General features: G+C 44.4%; 3 non-coding genes across 3 annotated transcripts; all 3 read left to right on the forward strand.

Annotated features, from left to right (window-relative positions):
* The first annotated feature begins 2,279 nt into the window (after window positions 1–2,279).
* TRNAW-CCA (transfer RNA tryptophan (anticodon CCA)) lies at window positions 2,280–2,351 on the forward strand. Its single transcript has one exon. It is a non-coding gene; the product is annotated as a tRNA-Trp (tRNA).
* Window positions 2,352–3,979: 1,628 nt separating this feature from the next.
* On the forward strand, window positions 3,980–4,051 carry TRNAW-CCA (transfer RNA tryptophan (anticodon CCA)). The gene has a single exon. It is a non-coding gene; the product is annotated as a tRNA-Trp (tRNA).
* An 8,657-nt stretch (window positions 4,052–12,708) lies between these two features.
* TRNAW-CCA (transfer RNA tryptophan (anticodon CCA)) lies at window positions 12,709–12,780 on the forward strand. Its single transcript has one exon. It is a non-coding gene; the product is annotated as a tRNA-Trp (tRNA).
* Window positions 12,781–20,852: the final 8,072 nt, after the last annotated feature.

Below are 20,852 nucleotides of genomic sequence, written 5' to 3' on the forward strand. Positions count from 1 at the left end.
GATACTAGATATCAATGGAGTAGGATCGGTTAACCATGAGGTGGGAAGTGGCAAAAGGGGCAGATGGATTATGACTCGGGCCTCGCTTAGCTATGTTGTCGAGCATTTATCCCAAAGGGCATGTACAATGCATAGCCTCATGATGATGCCCCAAATTTGTTTCCTTTTGTACTTCTAATGCTAATCCATGGTAGTTTCCATACGTTTTCTTTATTATGAAAATGCAACATTGTGCTCACATTCATTAGTGTTCTTTTTATGATGATCGGGTGAAGAAAAAAATACCTAGTAACTAAGCTACAAGAAAACCTATACAAATGTGCAACAGCTAACACTAAGTAGTGGTCAAAAGAGCCATGAATAATGGCGGTGGTGGGTGGGGGGTCGAACCATTTAGTCACCTTCATCCCGCATAACGCCATAAAATGGGTTGGAAACCGCTTTAGAGTTGGAAGATTCAAGAGTCGTGCTCTTCCAGTGAGAACCAGGGGATTATCATAACCAGGACACACCACTTCTCTTTCATAGAGTTGGGTAGTAGGTCATTACCATGAATCCACATGGAGAGACCGACATGTGAGAGGGTATCGGAGAGGCTGACATGTGAGAGGTTGTGATGATTGGATACTAGATATCAATGGAGTAGGATCGGTTAACCATGAGGTGGGAAGTGGCAAAAGGGGCAGATGGATTATGACTCGGGCCTTGCTTAGCTATGTTGTCGAGCATTTATCCCAAAGGGCATGTACAATGCATAGCCTCATGATGATGCCCCATGTGCCATGTAGGATGGGATGTTAGAAAAAATATGTTCGGATAGGGAAGCGGGATCCTCTGCAAGAGGCAGGTGCTTAGGGAGAAAAAGTGTGGTCCGATGTAAAAAGCTGAAAGAGTTTATCTAGCACCACTTCTCTTTCATAGAGGTGGGTAGTAGGTCATTACCATGAATCCACATGGAGAGACCGACATGTAAGAGGGTATTGGAGAGGCCGACATGTGAGAGGTTGTGATGATTGGATACTAGATATCAATGGAGTAGGATCGGTAAACCATAAGGTAGCAAGTGGCAAAAGGGGCAGATGGATTATGACTCGGGCCTCGCTTAGCTATGTTGCCAAGCATTTATCCCAAAGGATGTAAAATGCATAGCCTCATGGTGATGCCCCATGTGCCATGTAGGATGGGATGTTAGAAAAAGTAGGTTCGGATAAGGAAGCGGGATCCTCTGGAAGAGGCAAGTGCTTAGGGAGAAAAAATGTGGTCCGATGTAAAAAGCTGAAAAAGTTAAAGTGAAGAGTAGGGATGCATGTGTAGTAAGGGCCTACTTTCTATTCTTTGATGAGGTCCACTAATAGTAGCTTGTGTTGGAGAGAGAAATTCAATATAGATGCCTCAATCTACTTTTTTTCACGAGGCATCTGTATCCATATACCACCATTGTGCATGCCCAAATAGCACAAGCCATGAAGAGAATTGACATGTCACATGATTTCCTGTTTCCCATTGATCTTTGGGATTGAGCGGTGAACTAAACTTACAATTTGTAAGAGGGAGCTGAGCTACTAGAGTAGGTGAAAGGTTTGAAGTGTATTCCAAAGCGTGAGGAATTGCTCAAGAGCTTAGGTGTTGTGGTACGTACCTCTGGGTTGAAGCATAGTTCTATCTATGTTTGACGTGTGAACTGTGAACTAAAGGAATACTATCAAGAGTGACATGTCTATGATGAGAGCTTTGAAATCTTAAAATAGCTCGAGTAGCAAGTCTAATAAATATGTTAACTATTTTTGACAAGGCGAGGGCATATGTCTCCCTCTGCATTGTAGTCTCTAAAGTTCACCTCCCCTTGAATTTAAAATATTTTGCGTAGGTACTAAGGATGGGTAACCAAATGGAGATGAATGGAGCCTATCTGAAGGTGGAAATAAATTATATCCAGACCTAGAGCAGGGGCTTTCATGGTTCCTTGAAAGATTATCGTTTTTTTACTATGTACTCCCTCTGTCCCAAAATATAAGAATGTTTTTAACACCACACTAGTGTCAAAACGTTTTTATATTATGGGACGGAGGGAGTAGATTATATTTACTAACTTCATAAAAATGAACATTAACAGTAATGGTTGGTATACATGTCTATGCTCAAAGGCCAAACCCATCGTAGGTTATTACTGGTATTTGCGTGCAAGAGTACCAGTAGGCTTGGTGTGCCATTGTAGTAACAATTGATTAACGTTTTCAACATTGTATAAGTAAGTTACGGAACTCAGTCCAACAACAACCGGATCCTTGGCGCAATGGTAGCGCGTCTGACTCCAGATCAGAAGGTTGCGTGTTCGATTCACGTAGGGTTCAATCCCTGAACAAATCCGGATTCCTTTTTTCATTTTTCACTTAGCAATCCATGGACTTTCAAAGTTCATCAAAATCTATAGTTTTGCATTTCAAAACATTCTGAAAATATATACAGATATACATGGAGGTATAACACACATGATACTATTCATCTCAAAAGTCCATGAATTTGTTCTTTTTGCACAGATCGCATGTCAAGGTATTTCATCCTGAAATTTCACACATACACATCACGTCCTTGAATACCTGTACAATTTTCTTCATATCTTTTTGAAACTGAAAAGTATGAATTTTGATTATTTTTTTCCAAAAAAAAGGCCTCCATGAAGGCCGAGCTCCAAAAGGCCGTTCTCTCAATCCTGTCATTTCTTAAAAGGAACCTGCAGGTGATGCATCCAACCACAAAGAGGTAATAAACGACAATTTTTCTTTTTCTTTTTATCAATGAATCAAATTTGTTTCATTGTACTTCTGTGGCTAAACGATGGTAGTTTTTTTCACCTTTTTTTTTAAATTATGAAAGACAACACTGCACTCATTCATTAAAGGGTTTTTTTTACGATGACCGGTCGAGAGGGAAAAATACCTACTAATTAAGCTAACATAAAATCTATACAAAGATGCAACAACTAAGACTAAGTTGCGGCCAAAGAGCTACTAATAATGGTGGGGTGGGTGGCGGTGGAAGCATTTAGTCACCATCATCCGGCATAACGTCATGAAGGTCATAGCCACTGAAGCTGCTTTAGAGTATTCAAGAGTTGTGCTCTTTCAGTTAGAAGCAGTAGATTATCATAACCAAGACACACCACTTCTCTTTCATGGAGTTGGAGAGTAGCACACTACCATGAATCCGAAAGGAGTGGAAAGTATGATTGGTAGGAATAGGTTAATGGAGAGGCCGACATGTGAGAGGTTGTGATGATTGGACACTAGATACCAATGATCAGTTAACGATGAGATGGCAAGAAGACTCTTCATAAATGTGGCAAAATGGGGCAGATGAATCATGACGCCAGCTTCGCTTAGCTATATTGCAAGGATTTCTCCCAAATAACAAGCCATGGAAAGAATTGGCTTGTCACATGATTTTTTATCTCCCACTAATCTCTGGGAATGAGCGGTGAACTAAACCTTAGGGATATTACTCTGGGTTGGAGCATAGTTCTATCTATGTTTGATGCGTGAACTGGGTAAATGAGAAGGAATACCATCAAGAGTGACATGTCTATGATTAGTTAATTGTTATCCTAGAGAGAGTTGCTTCACTGGACGACTGAGCTGTGGAAGTTGGCCGGCGGGGGGTGGTCCCGTGGACGGTGACGAACCAACCAACAGCTAAATTTTTATGAGAAAAGCAAGGGAGTGCTCAGGTTCAGTTCATGGCATAGACGGGAGCGGAAATGGATGCATCTCACGTTTCGTCATTTCCCACGCATCTAACAGACGGCACTACCCCCAACTAATGGTTCCTACTATACATGTGTATGCCCAGAGCCCAAAACTACTGTAGATTATTAGTGTTTTTTCGTGCAAGAGTACCGTCGGCTTGGCGTGTCATGTAGTACAACTGAAGAACGCTTTGAACATTCTATAAGTAGGTGATGGGACTCACTCCAACACCAACCGGATCCTTGGCGCAATGGTAGCGCGTCTGACTCCAGATCAGAAGGTTGCGTGTTCGATTCACGTAGGGTTCAATCCCTGAACAATTCCGGATTTTTATTTTTATTTTTTTACTTCAGCAATCTATTCCCTTAAATTGTTTTCTTCTCACAAGCAGCAATCCTGTCATTACCTGCAACACTGCAACTGATGCCTCACTCAAAAATCAGTGTGCAACTCAACAAGCCTAAACCACACCTTAATATTGCTCCAAATGCATCGTGTGTATGTAGTAGTACATCAAGAGAATCCGTGCCACCATTTCCGGCTCCCTTTAGCACAATTAACACAAGCCATAGTAAGGCCATCATTTACATTGGAGACCATGCTTCCTCCACACCGCTCTTGCAAGTTGAGCCATGCTAAGAACTTGAGCTTCAGGGGCGTCCAATTATTCCAAAATGTAAGCTACATTAAGGCTTTGTTTGGTGACTCAGGAAAGAACGCCCAGGGTACTACATCCCGTCGGGGGAATTTCAGGAGCACACGTAATTCCCTTCCTTTTCCACGGGAGAGATCTTCTCCTCATTTGTTGGTACAGAGGAGGGGAAGAGAGGGATGGAAGGCACGGGCGAGGGAGGGAGAGCGAGGCAATGGAGCTCAGATCGCACGAGGGGAACGACGGGAGGATTTTCCACGAGTGTGGAGGTGTGGGACCTTTTTCCGGGGAAAGGGCAGAGTTCGGGCAGGCACACCCCGTTGAATGGGTCGTCCAAATGACGAGGTTGTTTTCCCAGGCGAGGGTCTCCATGTGGATTTTGGGTCCTGGAAAAACGTGGGGATCCCGGGGGGGAACCCACGCAACCAAATGAGCCCTAAGGAGTTTCCCCAGGTACCCGAGGTGAGTTCCACGCAATGGCATCAAGCCTCCTCATGAAAGTGTGTTTCGCTGATAGGGACCCATAGCTCAAAATTTTCAACGACGCATTTAATTGTGAAGCCAAGATTTAGATTTAGGTTCGCAACCCAATGCTCATGCTTTGAAGCTTTTTGCACCGTTATGTTTTTTACGCTTGGATATAGCAAAGATGGACCGAGCTGCATTTTTTGATTTGCAGCCCCCAAGCCAAGGTGAGTGCAAGAAGGAAGCAATTTTTCTATTGCCGGTGGTGACTATGGTCATGTCAAAAAATAGATCCATGTCTTTCACGCTGCAAGGGTGACCTGGACCAACCCAAGCTCTACTCATACCCCCTTATTCCCCAAGCAAGCCACGACCGTCGGAGTCGCAATGCTCGCTCAAATTTATCCATGTCCAGGATGTCGAGACCACCGATAGCCGTCTATGGACATACAAAGTCTGAGAGTGGACGATCTGCATACGGAGGCATCTGCACCCGTTTTTCAAAAATGTACTTTTTACGCGTTTTGTAATGTTCAAAAATTCTAAAAAAAAATATGCATACATGTTGGCAAAGGTATGTCCACGACACAAAGTTTTGTGTAAAAAGGTATTTTTATTTTGTCTCGGTAAAAAAGACAAATTTTACTGCTTCTAAATAGCGTTTCACGGCACAAAATTTTGTCTTTTTTGCACAGGCTCCAAAAAAAGTTGTTTTTCTATGAAACTTTCTGCACACACATAGAAGATGTCCGCGCGCACTTTTTTTTCAGAATTTTTTGACATTGCAAAATGTGTTTTCTAAAGTGGGTTCATATATACCCAGATTCATTCATGCACTTCTTTACAAAGTCCCACTTACATTTTGCTCCTAACCCTTATTGGATCTGACCCAGAGGACAGCTCATTGCAATTTGGTAATAGACTTGAAGGTACCTTCAAGTAACACAAGTGATGCGAGGTGATACATGAACTTAGCTGTGCAATATTTAGAGCAAATCTAGATGTGCTTTAACAAAACATTTCCTCTATATACAATACGATCAACACCAATCACAAACAATTACATGATATATACCGGATCACCATCCCTACAATTTATCCCTGCTTTCTTATAGCAATTTCATCGCTACGCCATCAACATCATCACACCAAAACATGTACGTTTTTACACATCCTGATCCCCTTGAGCTCTTTATTCATCAGGTGCTAGCATGCCAAGTGCGATCGACCTTAATTACCCTGGTTTACTCTGTCATCGCCTGGAAAACACGCAAGCACGCACGTACCGAAGTACATGACGTCAAACTCCCAACCTATTAGTGCTCACACTAATAGGTGCATGTCACAGGATTCAAACTCCCAACCTATTAGTTTTCCTCATTTGTTGTGCCTAGTTACTTCTTTTATTTTTCTTGTTGTGCATCTTCTCAGTCCAGTTTTCTTCTTCTTTGGTTTTGGTTGGCCCTTTTTTCAGTTTTATTCTTTTCTATTTTCCTTTATTTCTTCTTCCTTTTCTCTTTTATTGTCATTTGCTTAAATTCGTGATCATTTCCTTACATTTATGAACGTTTTTTCAAATGAATGAATGTTTATCACTTTCGCAAACTTCTATCAAATTCATGAACTTTTTTTGTCAAATTCGTAAACTTTTTTCAAATCGATGAATCTTTTCAATTACGCAAACTTTTTGTTAAATCCATGGATTTTTTTATTCTTTTGGCAAGTGATCAGCTTGGTGCATGGAATTGACGTCCCTGCCGCACGCGCGTTGGTCGCTACATGTGGCAAAAATTTGCCCGAGTTGCAACTCACCGGAGAAGAAAATGTGATGTATCCCTCTGATCCGATCTCCGGGGATGGAACCGACTCCGCCATGGGGATCAAGAAATAGCATGATAAGAGTGCAGCTCACGTGATGGGTGTGAGCAGCCATGGAGCATTATTCGCAAAGACTCGGAAAATAATAAATCTGTGATGGGGTAAAAATGTGTATGAGATTGAATCACCTTTTTTGTGCTTGAAAGGGAGCAAAAGTGCCGTTGTACGGCCCACCCGACACCCCAAGCACACGCCCCCGGCGCGGCCAGATTCGTCAGCCGCGTACGAGGCCGCTCGCCGGCGGGCAAGTCCACCGGTCCTGCCTCCTGCGTTCCCTTCCTCGGCGGCGGCGCCGATTGCTACGCGCGCGCGCCGAGCGTCGCAGGTGACGCCACTCGATCGCAGTGCACCTCTTCAGCGGACGCACGCACCTCCCCAGAGGGCGAGTCGAGCTCGGCTGGAATCGGCCAGCAATGCCAACCGCCCGCCTGTCCTCCATCTTCACCTCCTCCTTCAGGGATCCTTCACGAGCCCCCCTCGCCGCCTTGGCTGCCGCCACGGAACGCGTGCGCGCTGGAACGCTAACCCGGGAGGACGCGCACCACCTGTTCGGCGAATTGCTAGGCCAAGCCGCCGCCGTCCCGGAACGCGGGTTGAACAACTTTCTTGCCACACTCGCCCGTGCTCCACCCTCACCTGCCTGCAGCGATGGCCCCGGCCTTGCCATCGCCCTCTTCAACCGCATGTCCCGAGGCGCTGGTGCACGGGTGGTGTCGCCCACGCTCTGTACCTATTCCATCCTCATGGACTGCTGCTGCCGCGCAGGCCGCCCGGACTTGGTGGTTGCCTTCTTCGGTCGCCTCATCAGGTTGGGGCTGCGCTTGGAGGTCATCTCCGTCAGCAATCTCCTCAAGGGGCTCTGCCAGGCCAAGCGTACAAATGAGGCGGTGGCCTTGCTGCTCCACGGGACACCTGAACTGGACTGTGTGCCTAATGTCTTCTCGTACAGCATCGTAATCAACGGCTGTTTTAAAGAAGGTGAAGTAGACAAAGCGTGCAATCTCTTCCATGGGATGATCCAACTGGGAGTTCAACCTAATGTGGTCATCTACACCTCAATTATCGATGCACTAAGCAAGTGCAGAGCCATGGACAAGGCAGAAGTGGTCCTTCAGCAAATGGTTGATCAAGGCATTGAACCCAACATCAGGACATATACTACCCTGATACATGGATATTCCGCTTCGGGTCAGTGGAAGGCGGCAGTTAGAGTATTCAAGGAAATGGCAAGTGTTGGTGTTCTACCAAATGCTGTCACTTTGAACTCATTTATGGATTCACTTTGCAAGCATAGAAGGACAAAGGAAGCTAGAGTTATTTTTGACTCCATGGCTGCAAAGGGCCAAAAACCTGATGTCGTCTCCTACTCTACTATGCTTAGCGGGTATGCGAAAGAAGGATGCTTCGATGATATGACTTGTCTCTTCAATTCGATGCTACAGAATGGTGTTGTACCTAACCACCATATTTTCAACATACTGATCAATGCATATGCTAAACGTGGACTGATGGATGCGGCTATGCACATGTTCGAAGTAATGAGGCAACAAGGAGTAAACCCAGATGTATTTAGCTATCAAATTGTAATGGATTCACTTTGCAAAATGGGTAGGATGGATGCTGCTCTGGACAAATTTAATCAGATGGTCAATCAAGGAGTTTCACCTGACATAGTTGTTTACCGATGCCTAGTTCTGGGTTCTTGCTCTCATGGTGATTTTGAGAAAGCCAAGGAATTGATTTCTGAAGCAGTTAATAGAGGTCTGTGTTCTAACAGTGTGTTCTTCTATCCTGTAATAAACGACCTGTGCAAAGAAGGAAAGGTGAAGGAGGCACAGGATATGTTTGACTTCATTGTAGGTATTGGTCAGCGGCCTGATGTGATTATGTACAATTCACTGATGGATGGATATTGCCTTGTTGGCAAAGTGGAGGAAGCACTGAGAGTACTTGATGCTATGAAGTCTGTTGGCCTCCAACCTGATGCTTTTACGTACGGTATACTTCTTAATGGCTACTGTAAAATTGGCAAGATCGCCGATGGATTGAGTCTTTTCAGGGAAATGTCACTCAACGGGGTTAAGCCCATGACTATTATGTACAACATTATACTCCATGGGTTGTTTTTCTCCGGGAGAACAGTTTCTGCAAAGGAAATATTCCATACGATGAATGCAAGTGGCATACCAGTGGGCGTTGACACATACAACATAGTTCTTAGTGGACTTTGTAAAAATAATTGCACTGATGAAGCAATAGAGCTGTTCAAGAAATTACGTGCTATGAACGTGAAGATTAATGTCATAATACTCAATACCATGATTTCTGCAATGTTTAAAACTAGGAGAATTGAAGAAGCCAAGGATTTGTTTGCTACTATATCAGCCATTGGGTTGGTGCCTTCTGTTGTGACTTACAGTGTAATGATGACGAATTTCATAAAAGAAGGGTTGTTGGCAGAGGCTGATGATATGTTTTTAGCAATGGAGAAGGCTAGCTGTGCTCCCAACTCCAGTCTGCTAAATCAAGTGGTCAGGGCGTTGCTGGAAAAAGGTGCAGTTGTAAAGGCTGCAACTTATCTCGCTAAACTTGATGCTAAACAGCTGTCAGTTGAAGCTTCAACGATTTCGTTAATAGTATCTCTCTTCTCAGGGGAAGGGAAACTAAGGGAGCACGTAGAGTTGCTTCCAGTAAAGTACCAGCCTCCTGAGAGTTCGGCTGACAATTGAAAGAGTATACTTGAAACTTCCTACTGAAAAACAAGGTGGTAAATTAAAATAACAAGCCTGACTCCTGAGGGTCATATGAATTTCCCCCTTTTTGTGATGAAGAAAGTGTAACTCTGATCTGGAATGTTTGGATATCTGTCACACATTACATATTTATCAGCATCCAAGTTTGTGGCAAAGTACTTGCCTACTTGCCTCTGGGAATACCTCATCTCGGCGTTTATGGATTCATGCAACAAGAAGGCATGATCAAGGAGTGCAACACAACCCAGATATAAAACAGTCTGTTTAATAATTGTGAGATGGTTGATGCACTGCTTTTACCCTCTGTTGATGATAGTTACTATTATGTTCACTCTTGAAACTCCAACTAAGCTGTGATCTCTCTCTTCATAATGTTACAGAAAGCTAGGTTGCTCTAGATTAAATGCTTGCATTTTTAAATTTCAGCAACCATTGCATGTAAACCTAATTTGCCACTAGTGATATCCTGGTTACTTTCAGTTATACCTCTCTCAACAGTAGTGCTATTTTTTTTCTGTGAAGTGTTAAGTGGGTTGTTTTCATCTAAAATCTAGTTGTCTCCGCTAGTGCACTTTAGTTAGTATTCTGGTGTTATGTGCTAAGCATGTTTTGAAGATGAGAAGCGTTAAGCTACTCCCAGGAACTGTTGACTGTAAAAATACATTGCAGATGTCTTAGGTCTCTCCGGTAAGAAATATTTACCTTTATTCATTGTTTTGACTGACTGACTGATCACGAACAGAGCGTGAAGGATCAGCGCTATACTGCCATCGGGATTCTCATCTCCAATATTTGTCATGGTGCATTCTAGGGTGTTTTGCAATTACCTTGAAGAATTTTTTTAGATAAAAAGTTGTGCAATCTGGAGGCCTCCAATGGATGCACACATTACACATAGTCTGTAGCTCCTTTGGTTGAAACACAATGCTTGTCTCTGAAACCAAATAAATACTGCATTATTCTCTGGCTTTCTGTTGTGGAAATCGCAGGAGTTGATTATTTTGTTAGTCTTGTGACCTTCTGGTCAACCTGTGTCTCAACCTGGAAGGGGCAGACAGTATCTTGTCAACAATGGAGAAGACTGGCTGTGCATGATTGAACATGTGGTCAAAAAAACATGTGGTCAGGGTGTTACTGGAGAAAGGTGAAGTAATCTTTCTAAAATTGACGAGAAAAATTTAGTACTCCCTCCGTTTGTTTTTATAAGACGTTTCAGACAACTTGTTTTGTACTATTTTGAACAGTGTCTGAATATCTAAAACGTCTTATAAAAGTGAACAGACGTAGTACTTGAAGCGTCAACCATTGAGCTGCAGTTGCTGGTCTCTCTTTTTCCCTCTAGACTAGACGTTTAAGGATGCTGTAATAATCTGTGCCAGGCCTGAGGTTCTCTGGACGGTTTCATTTGAACAAAACCAGAAGCGGGATAATTCGAAGAAATAAAACAAAATCATGTGTGTATGCTAGCTACCGGGACAAGAACCAACTCGAAGCAATAATCATCCAGAAGAATCCGAAGGGGGCATACTGGTTTGGGGCACACTGTGAACGTTTCCTTCTGGAGCAGGGCAATGTGAACTCGAATTGGGGAAGCTTTCATCATCAGCGTTTGTCGCAACACACATATTTACAATCAAGAGGGGATTAGTTGGCCGGCCGAGTCAAATAGTTCTGGCCAAGGTTCAATGGGCATAATTAAATTTGAATTTACAAAATATATCATTTCTTTCCATAGATTGTTACTCATGTGAATTATTTATACACTATGGAAAAATATTATATGTAGAGTGTCGGGCTGTTTGCCGAGTGATTTTTCACGTGGTTCTTGGCAAACAAGTCCTTTGCTGAGTATCTCATACAAAACACTTGGCAAGCAAGGGTACTCGGCAAATAGAAACTTTGTTGAGTACTGTACTCGACAAAGTAGGGACTTTGCCGAGTGTTTTATAACACTCGGAAATATGTCTTTGCCAAGTGTTTTTTAATAGACACTTGGTAAACAAATAAAATGATGTTTATTTGGATTTAGAAGACTAAATTTCATCCATTGGCCTTGAAATTTAGCTACCTCTGTTGTTCTTTGTACTACCATAATTGATTACAAATAGATTAAAAGTTTCTCCCTAAAAATAGAAAGAATCAAACAACAATATACTGAAATAGTGCATTACTAGGTGGCAAATGACACAGAAGAGGAGGCCCACGATAGGTTCCACAACAGGTAGGGATCGAGATTATACTCTCTTTTCTATAAACAAAGTAGGCTTGTGATTGTCCGGATCCCGTGTACGAGCTATATGTAAACATATATAGCCGATCCGCCCGCCGGGCACCCAAACCTTCGTTCTAGGCTTGGCACATTTTCTTTTTCTTTTTTTAACCTTCAAATAATAAGTGCATGATTCAAACTCCCAACCTTATAGTTTACCTCCAACCATTGTAACCAACTGGGACATCTCATTTGTTGTGCCTAGTTATTTCTTTTATTCTTCTTGTTGTGCATCTTCTCAGTCCAGTTTTCTTCTTCTTTGATTTTGGTTGGCCTTTTTTCCCCACTTTTATTCCTTTTTAATTTTCTTTATTTCTTCTTCCTTTTCTCTTTTATTTTCATTTTCTTAAATTCATGATCATTTCCTTCAATTTATGAACTTTTTTTCAAATCCGTGAACTTATTTTTTGAATCCATGATCTTTTTCCAAATGAATGAATGTTTATCAATTTTGCAAAATTTTATCAAATTCATGATTTTTTTGTCACAGTCATAAAAAAATTCAAATTGATGGAAAATTTTCAATTTCGCAAACTTTTTTCAAATCGTTAGCTTTTTTAAATTCGTGGTACTTTTTCTTTTTGCAAGTGGTCACCTTGGTGCATGGAATTGACGTCCCAGCGGCACGGGCGGGCAGAAATTTGCCGGGTTACAACTCACCCGAGAAGAAAATGTGATCCATCCCCCTGGTCCGGTCTTCGGGGATGGAACCGACTCCGCCCTGGGGATCAACTATCAAGAAATAGCAAGATAAAAGTGCAGCTCACCTGATGGGTGTGAGCATTACTCGGCGCGGCTCTGAACGCCTACCTCTTCTCCCTTGGACCCAGCGAGATGGATCACTACGTAGGTACTACTAGCTTCTTCTGCGCCATCATCGATCTTTTCTGTTTCCGCCATGTTTACGTAAGTAAAGTGTCGCTTATGGTACACAATCGAACACGAACCGGATCCTTGGCGCAATGGTAGCGCGTCTGACTCCAGATCAGAAGGTTGCGTGTTCGATTCACGTAGGGTTCAATCCCTGAACAAATCCGGATTCCTTTTCTGTTTCTTTTTACTTCGGCAACCTGTTTTTTTTTGAGGGGAGACATAGACTTCATTTAAGCAACGTCTGGGATTTCGTCCGCTATTACATGTAACGCCTACATGTAAAATACTTCCTCCGGTCCTTTTTACTCTGCACATTGGATTTGCCGAAAGTCAAACTTTGCTAAGTTTGACCAAATTTATATTAGAAATATTAGCATCTACGTCATGGCACGTCAGCAAGAACGCGGTGATCCTCTCGGCATTTGAAGACTGCATGCGGCCCTCCGAGTTGAAGTTTGATAAACTGCAGATCTGGGCTAGAGTGCTAAACCTCCCGTTCAACCTACGGGCGGAACCATGGAGTACGACGATTGCTCATCAGATTGACAAAGAGGCATCATCAGTGCAGTTTGATCATAATGCGGGGTATCTAAGGGCGAGAGTAACTATGGATGTTAATAAACCCTTGAGAAGGTGGATACTGATTGAATCTAAGAGGAGGAAGTGCATGGATCCTTATGATATTGTCTATGAGAAAGTGCCACACTTCTGTTTCTCATGTGGCAAGTTGGGCCACTCGGATTTGGTTTGTATGACACCTGGAATGAGGGATGAGAACGGCGATCTCCCCTTCGGCAAAGGTCTGAGAGCGCAAGATGATTGGAGAAAGGCTGCTTCAAGCGAGAGTTCGACACGGGAGGGCTCGCCCCCCGAAAAGCAAGGCTGACACCAAAAACTCGAGTACTGCGGCCAATGGTACAACTGAGGTGACATCCCCTGCAAAGGACACAAGGTTTCAGCAAAAAAGAAAGGGGGGACCTCATAGTCAGAACCAAGTTTATAGGAAGGTGGATCGACCCCTTCTTACGAATTCTCCTCACCAGGATGAGGGAGAGAGAGCTACTGAGAATGTTGTTCAAAGTGATTCTGTTGAGGATTCTGTTTCTGAAAGAGAACCTAAGAAGAAGAAACCTACCTCGAGCAATTCGGAAAAGTCAGCAGAGGCTGCGGTGCAGCCCTGCCCGAGCCAATGAGTTGCTTGAGTTGGAACTGTCGAGGGCTTGGGAACCCATCGACAGTTCGAGAGCTTCGCTGTGTGGTGAAGCAGGAAGGGACCGCTCTCCTTTTTGTGATGGAAACTAAAATCTCAGCCAAAAGGATGGAGAGCATGAAGACTTTGTTTGGTTTTTCAGGATGTTATGCCGTGGACAGTACGGGCCTTAGTGGCGGTATTGGTCTGTTCTGGACGGATGTGGTGGAAGTGGAGCTGAAAAATTATAGTTCTTGCCACATCGACGTTCTAGTGAGGAAGAAGACCCAAGGCTCAAAGGAGTGGAGGGTTACCGGTTTTTATGGAGCCCCGAAAGTGGAAGACCGGCCACATAGTTGGAGGTTCCTACGTACACTTCATGCAATCCAGCATGAAGCGTGGTTGTGTGTTGGTGATTTCAACGAGACACTTACTGCCTCCGAACACTTCTCGAGAGCGGCCCGACCTAAATATCAAATGAGGGCGTTTAGAGAGGCAGTTGATGATTGCTCTTTTTAGGATCTTGGTTGGTCTAGGACAGAGTATACTTGGGACAATGGACAGCAAGGAGGCGCAAACATAAAGGCCAGACTGGACAGAGGTTTTGGAAACCCTCAGTATATCCATATGTTCCCTGATACGCATGTTCGACATATTGCAACCGTGGAGTCGGACCATTGTTTTGTACTGGTTGATCCACGGGAAATTTTGTCAGGAACAAGAATACGAACGGCTAGACAGTTTCTTACGAGGACGTTTGGTAGACTCACGTCGATTACGACCAGCTAGTACTTCAGCAATGGCAAAAAGGTGTGGGACGGCATGGGTTGGCTGGTGTGGTTGGTGCTCTCAACAATATGCAGCAGAAACATGCAAGTTGGGGAGCCAAGGAGTTCGGAGACTTAGCACGCAAGGTTCGGAAGCTGCGCACTAAACTTGAACGCCCTCGGGGCCGCTCTATGGGGCGGGGCCCAACTGACGAAGAGCGTGCAGTCGGAAAGGAACTGCGTGAAGCCCTCCGACAAGAGGAAATCTGGATGCGTCAAAGATCGAGAGTTCTTTGGTTGCGTCGGGGTGACCGGAATACAGAATATTTTCATGCCCAGGCAGTTCAATGGAAACATATAAATAAAATTGAGTTGCTAACAAGAGCAGATGGCTCGACATGTCAGACTATGGATGAGAATCATGCAGAAGTCCAAGGTTTTTATGAAGCGTTATATACTTCCCAGGGATTCAGGCCTATGGAAGAGCTGCTCAATCTTATCCCGCAAAAGGTGACTCCGCTTATGAACGAGCATCTAGATAAACCATTCACAGCCTAGGAGGTCAAGGAAGCTTTATTTCAAATGGCCCCATCCAAAGCTCCGGGTGTTGATGGTTTCACAACAGGGTTTTTTCAGCGGCACTGGGATCTCCTTCAGGAGGACATTGTGCTGGCTGTTTTGGATTTCCTAAATGGTGGTGAGTTGCCGGTGGGAATGAATGACACTTCAATAACTCTTATACCTAAAGTAAGATACCCGCAACTCATATCACAATATAGGCCAATTTCTTTATGTCCTGTTTTATATAAGATTGCTTCCAAGTGTATCACGATCAGCGCAAGTGAGTTTATGGATGAGATTATTAGCGAAGAACAGAGTGCCTTTATCCCGGGGCGCCTTATCACTGACAATGTCCTTATCGCCTATGAGAGCATCCATGCGATGCGGCGTCGGAAGAAAGGGAAAAATCATGTCTGTGCTGTCAAACTTGACATGATGAAAGCGTACGACAGAGTTGAATGGCACTATTTGGAAGCTATCATGTTAAAGATGGGGTTCAGTTCGAGATTTGTTAGACTGACAATGAAGTGCGTGACTTCTGTCAGGTTTACCGTTCGGGTGAATGGGGAGCTGCTGCCCTACTTTACCCCTTCTCGGGGTCTACGGCAAGGAGATCCTTATTCGCCTTATCTCTTCCTCCTATGTGCTGAGGGCTTCACTACACTCTTGAAAAATCTGGGTGGTGCACAGGTGGACAAGGGAATTAGAGTGAGTACCAATTCACCTTGGGTAAATCATCTCCTCTTTGCAGATGATAGCCTGATATTCATGAATGCCAAGGAATCAAGCGCCCAAAGGTTGAACCAAGTTCTGAGGATATACAGGGACAGTTCGGGACAGTGTGGGAACAGAGAGAAAAGCTCCATCTATTTCAGTCCGAACACGCCGGAACCCGTTAGACAAAATTTGAAGAATCTCCTTGGCATAACAGTTGAAGCGCTCAATGAGAGGTATCTCGGATTACCTACTGCGACGAGGCGTATCACTAGCGGTACCTTTGAGCATATGACGGAGAGACTTCGAAGCAAGCTGCAGGGTGGGATGGAACGCATGATTTCATGTGCGGGTCGCGAGGTTCGCCTGAAATCTGTGGCGCAAGCTATCCTGGCCTTTTCGATGAGCTGTTTTAAGTTACCAAAGAAAGTTTGTAAGGGTCTTAGATCATGCATGGCCCGTTACTGGTGGAGTAGTTCCCTTGATCGTCGGTCTTTACATTGGACGGATTGGGACACGCTTACTTCTCCGAAAGTGAAAGGAGGGATGGGTTTCAGAGATCTTCAACTATTTAATCTTGCCCTCCTGGGAAAACATGGCTAGAGACTCGTCACGAGCCCAGAGTCGCTCTGTGCACGGGTGCTCAAAGGGAAGTATTTCCCGACGACAAATTTCCTCAAAGCTACTTCGCCATCCCACGCGTCTTCCACCTGGCGTGCAATCTTGGCGGGGAGGGAAGCTTTGGAGGTTGGGATGATTAAGCGGATTGGGGATGGGACGACGGTGTCAATATGGAATGATCCTTGGATCCCAGGTCTTATTTCCATGAAGCCATCGGTGCAGATTGGGGCCGCCGATCTTGTCAGGGTCTCAGATCTGATCGATGCTGATTCGGGGTCATGGAAACCTAATGAGGTACATGCAAATTTCATTCCGTCTGAAGTAGAAGCTATTCTCAATATACCTTTGAGGCGGTTTGGAGGAGATGATATATGGGCATGGTCGGCAGAAAAAGCAGGAGTCTATACTGTCAAGTCAGCGTACCGCACTCTTATGATTTGCAACGAGCATCGTGCTCTAGAAGAAGGGTCGGTCACCGAAATCTTCCGAGACAAATAAACAACTATGGACGAGGCTTTGGAAGTTGAACGTGTTACCAAAGGTTCGTGTGTTCTGGTGGCGAGTGCTGCGAGGGATTCTTCCCGTAGAGGGCACGCTCCACTACAGGCATATTACGACAACAACAAGGTGCAAGGTTTGCCTTGCAGCTGAGGAGGATATGTACCATGCATCAATTGCACACAAAATTTCTGGAGAGAAGCCCGTCAGTGGTGGGACGTAAAGCTGCTGGAGCTGCATATGATGACATGGTCTAGAGATGTTCTCTATGATGATCGATTTGATGGGTCAGACAGGGCAAAGATCATTACGGTGATGTGGGCAATATGGACATCTAGAAACAATATCACGCATGACAAAGCTAGTATGGAACCTGTCCAGTCACTAAAAATGATCAGAGACGCGTTAGCAGTGCTAGAGCTCCCGATCAAACATGCAATCGTGCTGCCAGGGCACGGATGGAGACTGCCGGATGGAGAGTGCATCAAAATTAATACAGATGCCGGTGTTGCTATGCTCGAGCATAGAGGAGGTATTGGGGGTGTGGCTCGATCATCTTCGGCTTTTATCACAGCTTGGTGCAAACCGTGCCTAGGTATCACAGATCCTCTTGTTGCAGAGGCAACTGCGGTGCGTGAGGGTGTAGTGGTGGCAATGCTTCGTGGTTTTGCGCGGGTCGAAATTGAAACAGACTATTTGGAAGTGGTCAACCTCTGAAAATCGCGCCGGAATTCGCGCTCTGTAATAGCGCCGTTACTTTTAGATATTGAGGAGCTTATTGCTCAGTTTAATTATTTTGACATTCTTCATGTAAGGAGACATGCCAATGTCCCTGCCCACCTTTGTGCAAAACATGCATGCACATTGGAGGTGACAGAGTGTTGGATGGACTCGCCCCGGGTTCCTGGTTACTAGCCTTATGGCTGATGTGTCCGGTGGATCATCGTATGAATAAAAAGCTCCTTAATTCCCCACAAAAAAACCTCCTGTCCAACAGCTAGCTTAGCCAAAATGTGAGCAGCCCGATTAGCCGATCGACGTTTCCATGTCACTCTGCATCCTTGCCAGCCATGCATGAGGCTTTTGATTTCTTCTACTAGCGGAGGTTCCTGGACGAGCTATTGATCATGCTAACTGCTTCATTGCAGTCCATTTCAACCTGAATACGTTGCACCCCCATCTCCCGTCCAAAGAGAAGTGCTTTATGACGCTTTCAGTTCAGCCATTTCAGGGCTAGAGCAGTTTGGAAAGAAGTGGGAAGCCGCGCCCCGAAAGGCACCCTCGTGATCCCGCAAGACCACGCCTCCGCCTCCATTGTCCGAGCCTTTTGATACAACCCCGTCCACATTAGCAAGGGTCCAGCCTAGCTCCGGCGGGCTCCATTTCTCCAAAGGTGGCTGCACATTCCGCCGGGCTTCATAAGTTTGGATACAGAGAGGGCTAGTTCTGGCGCTGCTTTTCGGCAACCTGGTAAATTGTTTTCTTCTTACAAGAATCAATCTTGCGAAAATTCCTTTTGGAGCTCGGCCTCCACGGGGGCTGGTTTTTAAAATTTTCACAATTCATTAAAATTTATAATTTTACATTAAAAAAATCTGAAAATAAATATAGATATACATGAAGGCATAACACACATGTGTGTAAATTTTTACGAAATACCTTGAAACGAGAACTGTGCAAAAAAGAAAAATCGGTGGCTTTTCAACACATGATATTATTCATCCCAAAAGTCCATGAGTGTGTTCTTTTTGCATAAATCACATCTCAAGATATTTCATTCTAAAATTTTACACACATACAAATCACATCCTTGTATACTTGTATAATTGTTTTCAATTTTTTAAAGCCAAAAAGTATGGATTTTGATTTTTTTTTCAAAAAATCCGGCCTCCATGGAGGCCGAGCTCCAAAAGGACGTTCTCCCAATGCTGTCATTTCTTAAAAGGAACCTGCAAGTGATGCATCCAACCACAAAGAGGTAAGAAACGGAAGTTTTTCTTTTTCTTTTTATGGGTGAACCAAATTTGTTTCATTGTACTTCTGCGGCTAAACAATGGTAGTTTTTGCACCTTTTTTTAATTATGAAAGACAACAATGCACTCATTCATTAAAATGCTTTTTTTACGATGACCGAGTCGAGTGGAAAAAATACCTACTAATTAAGCTAACAGAAAATCTATACAAAGATGCAACAACTAAGACTAAGTTGCGGCCACAGAGCTATGAATAATGGTGGGGTGGGTGGCGGTGGAAGCATATAGTTACCTTCATCCGGCATAACGCCATGAAATGAGTTTAGCGGAGATGGCCTCGAAAGTCATAGCCACTGAAGCCACTTTAGAGTTGGAAGATTCAAGAGTTGTGCTCTTTCAATTAGAGATTATCATAACCAAGACACACCACTTCTCTTTCATGGAGTTGGAGAGTAGCGCAGTACCATGAATCCACAAGGAGAGGAAAATATGATTAGTAGGAATAGGTTAAAGGAGAGGCTGACATGTGAGAGGTTGTGATGATTGGACAATACATATCAATGGAGTAGGACCAGTTAACCATGAGGTGGCAAGAAGACTCTTGATAAACGTGGCAATAGGGGCAGATGGATTACGACGCCAAGCCTTGCTTAGCTGTATTGCCAAGCATTTCTCCTAGATATCAAGCCATGGAAAGAATTGGCATGTCAGAGGATTTTTAATCTCCTACTAATCTCTAGGAATGTGCGGTGAAATAAACCTACAATTTGTAAGAGGGAGTTGAGCTACCATAGTAGATGATATTACTTTCCATAATATGAAGCCTGGGTCAGAGGGGTGAAGTGGAAGGTTTGAAGTGTACTCCAAAGCGAGAGGAATTGCTCCAGAGCTTAGGTGCCGTGGTACCTCTGGGTTGGAGCATAGTTCTGTTGGAAATATAAGCAATTTACCGAATGATTTTATTAACAGAAATACTAGATAAAGCATGACTAATATAGTAGAGGTAAAACAAGTCATGCATTCGGACAGAGAGAAGGTAAAGAGCATCTGCATATATGAACTTGAACTAAACACATCTAGAACAGACACTAGATGAAGTTGCATATATGAAGTAGAACCTAACACATGTAGGACGGAAAGGAGAGAAAAGAACTGTGTCATGACATCTAACAGAAAGAGTAAGAACACGTACGGGACAACAGCAGTAGAAGTGCTGGACTTGGGTCAGTGTCCTCGCCTGCCATGTCGTCGAGGAGGTCGTGGACGTCGGGGAAGAAGTCGTCGTCGGGGAAGTAGTCATCGGCGACCGGATCGTCCGTGATGAAGCAGCCAGTAGTCGCGCTGAGCGCTCCCCAAAACCTTATCACCCTTCTCCCGTACAGGACTCAAAAGGTGCGGCTTAGGAGGCCTACTGTCCCGACCTGCGGTGCACGTCGCAAGCCGGGATGGGGAAGATCGTAGCAGCAATGCAGTGCTCAGGAACTTGTGGCGAGAGGAGGAAGAGGTTTTGGTGCATCTCTCTGGGAGGAGCGACCTCCCTTTTATAGGCGAAAGAGAAGGAGGTGAGAGGGCAGCGACGGGAGGCGAAACGAAGAGACGGAGGCGAAGCGAACAGCCAGCAGCCGAAGGGCTGCACCGTTCGCATTCGAACTCCACTTTCGCAAAAATCTTTTCAGCTTCCGTGTGACCTTTCGTATACCCGTAGTGCGTGGTAAAAATTTAGATATCGGCTCAGCTCATTCCCGCAACCCGCGGCGCGGCGCATCATGACGAGGCGTGGCGTGGCGAGGCGGGCGGCGGAGGAGAAGCGCGCGTGGATATCCCTCTTGTTCTCATGCTCATACAAGTGGGGAAAGAACCTCCCTTATAAGGAGGTCCAACTCCCACTAAACTAGC

This window comes from Triticum aestivum, chromosome 2A, assembly GCF_018294505.1.
Source record: "Triticum aestivum cultivar Chinese Spring chromosome 2A, IWGSC CS RefSeq v2.1, whole genome shotgun sequence".
Lineage (NCBI taxonomy): Eukaryota > Viridiplantae > Streptophyta > Magnoliopsida > Poales > Poaceae > Triticum > Triticum aestivum.